Source organism: Sphaeramia orbicularis, chromosome 11, assembly GCF_902148855.1.
Source record: "Sphaeramia orbicularis chromosome 11, fSphaOr1.1, whole genome shotgun sequence".
Classification (NCBI taxonomy): domain Eukaryota; kingdom Metazoa; phylum Chordata; class Actinopteri; order Kurtiformes; family Apogonidae; genus Sphaeramia; species Sphaeramia orbicularis.
This window is the reverse complement of record NC_043967.1, coordinates 36140717-36152213: the sequence shown is the minus strand read 5'-3', so window position 1 is coordinate 36152213 and position 11497 is coordinate 36140717.

The following is an 11497-nucleotide window of genomic DNA, read 5'->3' as shown; positions in this document are numbered from 1 at the left end:
ATAACCAAAAATGCAAAATACAGGGTATCCCACATCCTCACAGCTACATGAACCATTTTACTACATGACTACTATAAAGCACCACATGTATTACTGCTTTCCACCACTATTTGCTTTTAAATAATGATTCATGATGATTCATTGCTTTTTTATTTTCTTTATATATAGACCTAATTGTCAGTTGAATTTTCTTGATGTATTTAATCATCTGTCTACAGTCTGATGGCATTGGGTTGTGGGATCTAGCAGTAAATAAACAACACAAACCACCACCATGATGATGTATACTGCAGTTGCTGAATAAATTTCTCTGTCAAGCATCAAAATGTTGCACTTAATATGAAAGGTAATGGTTGTGCATGTTCATTTCCTGAGCCACAGGTGCATAAAAAGGCAAAACCAAGTCACTGACCAAAAAAATATTCAGATCAGGTTAATATATAACTAGTAGATATGAATTCTTTAAGCAAATATTAGGATTTTGACACTGGCCAAAGCAGAACACAGTGGATAAATAAGCTCTCGCAGCAGTATTTTCATTTGAGGATCATTATTAAGAAACAATGACATAAACTTAACAACAGACTTAAACAGCAAAACAGTTAAACTGACTCAATACAATTGTGTTTTCAAGAAATGAAAAGACAGTGTGTAATTCAGGTCAGTGTATACCCCTCTGATCATCCTCAAAATCTGCAGATCAGCATAAACATTTCTCAGAAACAATTTGTCCAATAAAACCACCAAATGGATTACCTGAAAAAGCCTCAAACTTCCTCAAAACCCTGAGTTTATGTTCCAAAAGTAAAAGTGTTTGTCAGTTCAGTTACATTTTTAATAAATTAGTTCAATTAAAGTAGTTTATTCTGATCCTACTCTGAATGAGCACATAACAGCAATAGTAAAAAAAAACAGGTTTTACAGGCAAACTTAGGGTTTTCCCGTCAAAAGCTGACCTAGAAAGACATACTTACATTTTTTCTTGCAGACTTAATGACTGCAATGCTCTTCTGAAACTATTCCCCTCAAAATATCAAAAATCTTCAGGTTATTCAGAGTAAAGCTGCTAAAAGTGCAGCTTTTTACAAATAAAAATCACATTATATAAATAGTCATCATAATGCTTGATAAAGTATTACATGTTGCTTTGAATTTTGCAAAATGTGGGTGATATTTAACCCATAAAGATCCAAACATCACTTAACAAAACCATCTACTGATCTAAACTGTTTAATACCTGTTGATCCACTTATTCTATCAATCCATGTAAATAATTGGTGTAAAATACAGTTTGTCATCTTTTCATGGTCATCAGATATGACCCATTTGGACGTTCAGAGGCTCTGTAGTTACCATGGAAACACCGTCATCTTCTATAACATTGATTCACTAGTAAAACCCATTGAGTTGGATCAATGACAGTGGATGGAAATACTTCTTTTATGTTCAGTTAATGATAGATTTTACTGAAAAAGTCACTTTTTCTGCAGTTTTCTGTTTCTGATATAATGCCCCCAACTTTAATCTGTGCTTTTATGAACATCTTCATGATTAGTCAGTTAAATACAGGAAAATACCTGATTTATACTGATAAAATACAAAGTACAGAAGATAATATTATAATAGGTTAGATATAGAGAAAATTCATTTGGGAAGTGACATAAGAGTAGCGCTGGGGCTTTATGGGTTAAAAGAAATGTTGTAAATGTATAAGGTTTTATTGAGCCATTACAATGCAATGCTTTGACATAGTGTGTTGTGACAAGTGCTGCATAGCACAAAGAAAAGATTAACTTAAATCAGTGTTTTTCAACCTTGGGGTCGGGACCCCACGTAGGGTCACCTGGAATTCAAATGGGGTCGCCTGAAATTTCCAGTAACTGATAAAGATAAAAATATAAAATTACTAATAAAAAATATATGGTGAGTTGACAGACAATTCCAATCCATAAAAGACATGATAAACTGTGAGTCTGAAACTGAAGCAATGTGGTTCTGTTTATCTGTCAAATGTTCATTGTGGTCGGTTTCAGATGCTGCAGCTCTTTCATGATTCATAGTTTGAGTTCTTGTTTGTTCAGTATTAATTGTCAGCCTTGTAAATCCAAGCTGGACTGACTGTACATATCCTGACCAAGGAAAATTAAATTCTCACTTTGTGCAGTAATCTACACCTGGCTTTACTGCCTCCGTCCATAATAAAATACATTATATAGACTAAATGTCATCTAAAATTAATGTTTATTTGCAACATAGTATCGCAAACTATTACATGATCAACAACAAATTAATTTTAGCAAAAAAAAAAGTCTCCGTTTTGAATATCTGAGGTCGCCAGAAATTTGTGATGGTAAAATGGGGTCAGGAGCCAAAAAAGGATGGGAACCACTGATTTAAATGTAAAAGAAAAAACCCTTAAGGCAGAACTGCAGATGTACGTTATGTGAATTAAGGTTCAATCTGTCTACACCTACAGAATGATGACATGGGGCTCAGATGTTGTGCATGTCATGACTTATGCCATAAAGTATGGCATCCTGGATGTTATTTGAGGTCAGAAAACCAGTAAAATGTCATTTATTTCCTCATTATATTATCAGTGGATAGCACAGAAAACACCAGATGATTTCACATATTAAGGTAATGTAACTAAATATTCATGGTTTGTTCAAAAGAAGAAATCATCTCTGTGTACAAGAGGAAGAAGAAGTAAAAAAGGCAAACTAAAGTATAATGTGTGAACTACCATCTAAAAAAAAAAACAAACTGTGAGAAACTTAATAGCAGAGAAGAGGAACAGGTTTCTTTGCACTTTGTACACAGGGGAGGAACTGTGTTGTTGGTTTTGTTAACACTTGCCACTTAATGTCCTGAGGAACCAAACACATTAACTACAGTTATTAAACTTGTTTCATAACCTGAACCTGCAAATCAAGTCTGAACTCAGGCTGCCCTCTAGTGTACGACAAGTAGCACACGTACTTATAAAACCCCCCACCAAAACCTCACATATCTGACAGAAAACTCAGTAAAAATCACCTACCATTGGCCTGATCTATTTCATATTTTCCGCCTTTTTGTAAATTATTATAAAATAGCACATTTGCAGGTTATGTCACCTCAGACCTCTGTTTTCTGTTTCTGCGCAGCAACAAACCACAAAAATAAAACCTTACATCACAGTTATTGTATTAAGTTAGAATCTCTATCATGGAGGACACAGAGAAAAACGCTTTGACGGTTACAGCTTCTTAAAAATACATAAATATTTATCCATTCAAGTTCTGTCTTGTAAAGTGTTCGTGCCATTTGAAACTCAACATCTCCACCTACTGGCTCTAGCTCAGTTCAGTTAGTTAATTTCAGTGCTTGTTGGATTTTCTCCAGATACCACAAGACTATAAATGACATGGAAAAACAAAACAATATTGACTGAGAATTTATTACACCAACATTTGCGCATATCAAAGCAATTTCTATGTGCATGTCAAAGTGTTTTATATAATAGACAATACACTGAAATCATGCAACACTTTTATATTTGTTCACCCCCTTCATAAACATTTTGACATGTGCAAATTTAATCTCAGATCCTCAATTCCTAGTTATAGTCAATCCACAAGTTTATTCATTTAACAGGTCTACATCTGATTTCTGCATTTGTCCTGATCATTGTTTTTCCTAAACCTTCCTGTTACCCTCAGTGCACCCTGACCCTCTTTAACGTCTAACTTCTGAAGGTCATTTTAAATCCATTATTTTGTGCTTTCTACATTATCTGTGCTATTTTAAAGTCAACAAAGCTGTTCTATATTAATGCATTTAAATGACTAAATATTGTATTAGTTGGTGCATAGTAACCTAATTGACTTACCACTGTTATCGTTGCAGAAAAATTGGATTAGTTTTGGTTTTGTATGTTTGTCTCCAAACCTTCATACAATAGATCATGTGTGGAATTATGAGGGGACACTACAGTGTGTACAGTGATTTAAGTTCAATATACCTCATGAAAATTTGGACTCAGAAGAACTTTATTAGGATCTCTAGCACTGCCTTTCATAAGCTTAAGGTTAAAGACCCAAAATGGGTTTAGGGGCTGTGTTTCTTGAGTCACGCTGCAAAAATCTAAATCTTACCAAGTGTATTTTTCTCATTTCTAGTCAAAATATCTCATCACACTTAAAATAAGACATAATCACCTAAAGAGTAACTTTTCAGTGAGATATAAGATCTTGAAAATCATATTTCAAGAAATCTTACCAAGATAATTTTCACTTGTTCTGTTGGCAGACTTTTTTGGTGTAATTCAAGATTTTTTTTTTGCTTAATTCAAGCGAAATTTCACTTGAAGCTCAGCGCATTTCCACTGACGCTCAATTTTAAAGATTAAAAAAGTAGGTTTGTGATTGGAGAATTTGGATTCATGAATATGGTATGTTGCTTAAAACAGAATTAGATTGATGATGTAATATTGATCTGATTTGGTGGTTGTTTGGACATGGTGAAACCGCTCCAACAAACTGACAAATGCTTCATCCAGGGTTGTCAGGTTTTCATTACAATCACCGTTTTCACTGTTTGGTGTTGCCAGATTGTCAACAAATCAAATGACATGATACACAGGTTTGGGGCCCCCTGGTGGCTGCAGGGCCCTAACCAGGCTCTGCCCCCATGAAGCTAGAAACGGCCCTGATGAACAGTGAATTAAATTTAGGAAAACACCTGATTTTCACTGAAAAATAAAATTGTAATGAAAACCTGGTAACCCAGGATGTTTGATGTGACCTCGGTTGATCACTGTTCTGTTTATATCTGTATATTATATTCTCTTTCATCTATATACATGTATTTGTTTTTATTACTTTGGTTTTCATATTTTGAGATCCAGGTTGGGTTGGTTGGGGGTTGCCATTGGTTCTGGGGGGGCAGGGTTTATACTTTATATGTCACAAAATCTTATACCATAAAATGTGAATTTCTTTCTTTTTCTTTTGTATTTAATTTCTGAGATGCAAAATGAAAACAAGTGTTCAGAGAACGCAAACCTCCGTCAAGCACCCCGAACGGTGTGCATGTGTGGATCGACTATTTCTTTTTAAATTAAACAGTTTCAAGGTTGTTCCATACAACAGAAAAATTGTGGTCAAACATGGTAATACATTTATATAGGTTTTAAATTTTTATAGTTATAGTTTGATTGAATTAAAAGATTTGAACTATAGGTCCTCAGTACAAGGGGTCTGTAGTTTGTTTTTAATTATTTATTTTATTTATTTATTTATTTATTTATTTATAGAATTTTAATTTTAAAGTGAAGATGAAAAATGTGTCGTAAATGGTATTTTCAGTGTTAAATTGAAATGTCCACAGAGTCCACATTCCACAGTGGATGTGGACAATTTTGTGCCAGATACAAGATATTGTTATAAGCTACGGGTGGATCAAATTGGAGGCTAATCGGAGTCGTTTTGAATTTTTTTTAATGAATTTTCGAAAATTGCTCAATGATGAGAGATAGGAAAATTGTAGATTTTGTGACCTTGCTGTGACCTTGAACTTTGGCCTACTTGGCCCAAAATTTAATGGGCTGGTCCCAGGGCCTAGGCCTATCTGTGGGTACAATTTGGTAAAGATGGTTGGAACAGTTTTCCCATAAAGTTGCAAACAAACAAACAAACAAACAAACACGCAAACAAACATACAAAGCAAAGTGATCACAATACCTCCTAGCGGAGGTAATAAAAGAATTGATCAAGAAGTTAAGACAGTTCAACCGAGGTCACATCAAATACTGACTTTTGCTAATAGAAGCCACTTAACTCCACCTAGTTTGTCTTTTTAAAGCTGTTCACAACTTTATTATTTTATTTTCATTTCTTATGAGAAATAAAAATGCTCATAACATCCTCCCAAAATCAGCCTTTGCACAGACTAGTCACAGACAAATGTAGCTATGCACACAAAAAGGAAATGCACAATTTTAATACTTGGGTAGAAGCAAGTATTTACAGTCCACCACTGTTGAATGTGGCACTGAAGTCCATTTACTCTCTTTATAGCACAGGTGTCAAACATGCGGCCCGGGGGCCAAAACAGGCCCGCCAAAGGGTCCAATCTGGCCCCTGGGATGAATTTGTGAAATGCAAAAATTACAATGAAGATAATAACAGTCAAGGATGTGAAAATCATTTTAGGTCAATTCAATCTGAAGTGGGTCAGAACAGTAAAATACAATCATAACAACCCATAAATAATGAAAAACGAAAAATTTTGTCTTTTTTTAGTGTAAAAAAAGTAAAATTACACAGAAATGTTTATTTTTACAGACTATTCTTTTACAAAAAACATAAGTAACCTGAACAAATATGAACAATATGAAATTTCTTAAGAGGCATTTGCAGAATTGTACCAATATTCTGCCTGTTACTAAATATTTTGTGTATGTTGTTGTGATTCACATGTATAAATGATAAACTAAGGTGTAATATTGCTAAAACTGCACTTATTTTTCTTTAAAATTTTCGTATTGTTCATATTTATTCATGTTATGTTCAAGTACAGTTTGTAGATGTAAACATTTTCATTACCGAATTTGACTTTTTTTTTCACTCAAAAACATAGAGAAAACTTTGGTGTTGACATTATTTATAAGTTCTTAACCTATTATTTATATTATTTTACTGGTCTGGCACACTTTAGATCAAACTAGGCTGAATGTGGCCCCTGAAAGAAAATGAGTTTAACATCCCTGCCTTATAGGCATCATTTTAGTCTGAATCTTTGACCCAATCTTTATGGAGAGAAATTTGTTTCTTTATTCATCAATCAAAAAGAATGGATTTACAATTAAAAAGAATAGATTTGCAACCAAAAAAGAGATTTGAGAGCAAAAGAGTAGGTGGCAATCCAGGAGCCAGAAGCTGGAGCCAGGACAAACCCACCAATAGAAACTCTTCTCTCATCCATCGGCTTAGGCCACGCCCATTAAGTGCAGTTAAATTCACAAGCAAAACTTTTGGAGTTGCAAACAAAGAGGAGTGACTTCCAACCAAAACTTTTGAAGTCTCAAGCAAAAGTTTTTAACTCACAAGCAAAGAGAACTGTTTTATAAGCAAAACGATCTTTTTTTTTGGATTGCCACTTACTGTCTTTTGCTCTCAAATCTCTTTTTTGGTTGCAAATCTATTCTTTTTAATTGCAAATCCATTCTTTTTGATTGATGAATAAAGAAACACATTTCTCTCCATAAATCTTCTCTTTTCTACAACAGCGTATTAGGGCCACATAAGAAAAAAAAACAAAAAACGCTTGTCACCACAAGAATAAAGTCGTCGTTTTAAAAAAGTCATTATTTAACGAGAATAAAGTTGCTAATTAATGAGAATAAAGTCGTTAGTTAATGAGAATAAAGTCATTATTTAACGAGAATAAAGTCGTTAATTAATGAGAATAAAGTCGTTGAGTAATGAGAATAAAGTCATTATTTAACAAGAATAAAGTTGTTTATTAATGAGAATAAAGTCGCTAATTAATGAGAATAAAGTCCTTAATTAATGAGAATAAAGTCATTATTTAACAAGAATAAAGTTGTTAATTAATGAGAATAAAGTCATTATTTAACGAGAATAAAGTCGTTAATTAATGAGAATAAAGTCATTGATTAATGAGAATAAAGTCATTATTTAACAAGAATAAAGTTGTTTATTAATGAGAATAAAGTCGCTAATTAATGAGAATAAAGTCCTTAATTAATGAGAATAAAGTCATTATTTAACGAGAATAATGTCGCTAATTAATGAGAATAAAGTCATTGTTTAACAAGAATAAAGCCGCTAATTAATGAGAATAAAGTTGCTGATTAATGAGAATAAAGTCATTATTTAACGAGAATTAAGTCGCTAATTAATGAGAATAAAGTCGTTGATTAATGAGAATAAAGTCGTTGATTAATGAGAATAAAGTCATTATTTAACGAGAATAAAGTCGCTAATTAATGAGAATAAAGTCGTTGATTAATGAGAATAAAGTCGTTGACTAATGAGAATAAAGTCATTGATTAACAAGAATAAAGTCGTACTTCTATGAGATTAAACTCGTAATATTTTGAAAATTCGACAGAGTTTCCGGTTTTACAGCGAAGGCAATAAGCGAGCAGTAACTTTCCCTTCTGTTGGACTTCAAAACTCAGAGTGTCATCCCCACAGTTTGTTCAGAAACACCAAACCCTCTGTGTTTAGTTCTCTGGTGTTTCCACTGATAGCCCTACAGCTGAACACTTCACCAGTTTCTCCTCCACAAAAGAGGCAGTTTGCTACAAATCAGTTCAGTTCTACAACAAACCCAAATGTGTGTGAACTGTCTTCAAAGGCCTTAGACTGATGTGTTGATGGAGGATAGACTAATGAAAGCAGAACTTCACAAAATGTTCACAGTTCTACATCAATGATTAGATACAACTTCTCATTATATTATGACTTTATTCTCAAAATATGACGACTTTATTCTCGTTAAATATCCCTTTCATGCATGAATTATGAGAACCTTAATCAAGATTTTTTTTTCCTGAGTGTTTTTATTCCTCTTTAGGCATGAAAAAAAAAAACAAAGTGATTTTTTTTTTTTTTTTTTTTAAATCAACCTGTTTTTCATGGAGCTACAAAAATGTCCACTCAGCTACATCATGAATTATATTCTTGAAGCAAAAAAACATGTATTTAAAACCCATTATCAGAAAGTGATATGAAAACAGTGAAATGAAACCACGTTTAATGCTGCTAATCGGATGTTTTCTCACATTTTAACATATTCTAATACTAGTTATTACTCACTTCATGGAGATAATATGCAAAAAAATAAATATTAACAATTGATTTCCACTCAAGAACCAATCAAGAACAGCAAAGTTACAATAATGGTATGAATGTCAGTGTATGAGATGATGCATAAGCGTCCACTGTGTTGGTTGATATGGAACTAAAACAACAAAACCCATGAAAATATAAGAGTAAAGCTGTAGAGCCCAGGTGTCAAACATGCGGCCCGGGGGCCAAATCCAGCCCGCCAAAGGATCCAATCTGGCCCATAGGATAGATTTGTGAAATACAAAATTACAGTGAAGATATTAACAATCGAGGATGTCAAAATAATTTTAATTCAGATTCCACATACAGACCAATTAGATATCAAGTGGGTCAGACCAGTAAAATACTTTCGTATTAAACCTATAAATAATGAAAACAGCAAATTTTATCTTTATTTTAGTGTAAAAAAGTAAAATTATAGGAAAATGTTTATACTAAAAAACTGTTATTTTACAAAAAATGTGAAAAACCTGAAATGTCTTAAGATAAGTGAATGCAGTTTTACCAATATTCTGCCTGTTATTAAATGTTTTGTGCATTTGTAATTGTAGTGTAAGTTGTAATGCACACAGAATATTGTTAAAATCACACTTGTTTTTCTTAAGACATTTCCAGTTATTCATGTTATTCAGATTTTTTGTAGATGCTAATGTTATCATAATTTAATTTTACTTTTTCCACTGTTATTATTTTACTGGTCTGGCCCACTTGAGATCATATTGGGCTGAATGTGGCCCCTGAACTAAAATGAGTTTGACATCCCTGCTGTAGAGTAACTGTCCACTGTAGTGACCACTATGCATGAAAGGGTTAATGAGTTTTGTTTTTTTTGTTTTTTTTAACTACGAATTTATTCTCGTTAAATAATGAGTTTGTTTTTTTTTTTTTTTAACTACGACTTTATTCTCGTTAACCCATTAAGACCCAAACATCCACCATCTACCAAAATCATCTACTGATATAAACTGTTTAATCCCTGATGATTGACTAATCCATATCAATAATTGGTGTAAAATACAGTTCTTCATCTTTTCATGGTCGCCAGATATGACCCATTTGGATGTTCAGAAGCTCCGTAGTTACCGTGGAAACACTGTCATCTTCTACAACATTGATTCACCAGTAAAACCCATGGAGTTGGATCAATGACAGCGGATGGACACACTAGGTTTATGTTCAATTAATGATATATTTGGCTGAAAATGTCACTTTTTCTGCAGTTTCCTCTATTTTTGAAACATTAATCCTCGACTTTTCTCTGAGCTGTCATGAACATCTACATGATTAGTAACTTAAATGTCAGAAAATACCCGATTTTCACTGAAAAAACACAAAATACATAAAATACTAGAAGCACTCGGAGAGCGCAGATCTCCGCCAAGGCTGATCAGTGGCCCCCCCCCGTGGGCCCCCCCCACCCCCGATCACCACCAAAATATAATCATTTCTTCCTTATCCCATTTCCAACAAACCCTGAAAATTTCATCCAAATCTGTCCATAACTTTTTGAGTTATGTTGCACACGAACGGACAGACAAACAAACAAACAAACAGACAAACAAACCCTGGCAAAAACATAACCTCCTTGGCGGAGGTAACAAACAAACAAACAAACTAGAAGCACTCAGAGAGCGCAGACCTCCGCCAAGGCTGATCAGTGGCCCCCCCCGTGGGCCCCACCCACCCCCGATCACCACCAAAATACAATCATTTCTTCCTTATCCCATTTCCAACAAACCCTGAAAATTTCATCCAAATCTGTCCATAACTTTTTGAGTTATGTTGCACACTAACGGACAGACAAACAAACAAACAAACAAACAGACAAACAAACCCTGGCAAAAACATAACCTCCTTGGCGGAGGTAAATATTACAATAATTGGTGACAAACCACTTAAGGATGGTTAAATATGGAGAAAAAATCATTTGGGAACTGCCACAAATGTCACACTGGGTCCTTATGGGCTAACCCTCCGGTATCCAGGTGCGCCTTTTAGGCACACTTTGCACTTCGTGTTAAAAAAATTTCATATTATTTTTCATCATTTAAATCAGGTTAGAATTCAAAAGTTGTTCATTTTGGCATGATCTTTAAAATTCTGGCCAACGACTAAAATGCGCACATTGTAAACAAAAGAAAATTACAAGACTAGCATCTGTCTCCTAAGTGTGCCTAAAACGCACTATTTCTTCCATTTGATATGTATGATTAAGGCTGACCTTGATTTACAAAAATAAAATCAAATTAGAGCGGAAAAATAAATCAATGTAGAATATTTAATAGTTTGATTTATAGGTGTGCATTTTACGCACACTTGGTGACAGATGCTAGTATTTTTGAGCATTTGACCTAGCGCCAAAAATAATAATGCAAATTAATCAATGTTGCTGTTAATCATTGACATATGCCAGGATGAAAAAATCAAGTAATATGTGATCCACTTTTTATGTAGGATATTGAAAAAAAATATTTTTTTGTGTTTTTTGCATCCAAAAAAATGGTTTGTTTACATTACAAACACGGCATTTAAAGGGTTAAAAAATGTGACAGTTATTGAGTATTTGGTATTTTTATTTACGGCTCAAGTTAATGAAATAGAAAAAAGTGTAAAAGAATTAAAAACAAACTGTA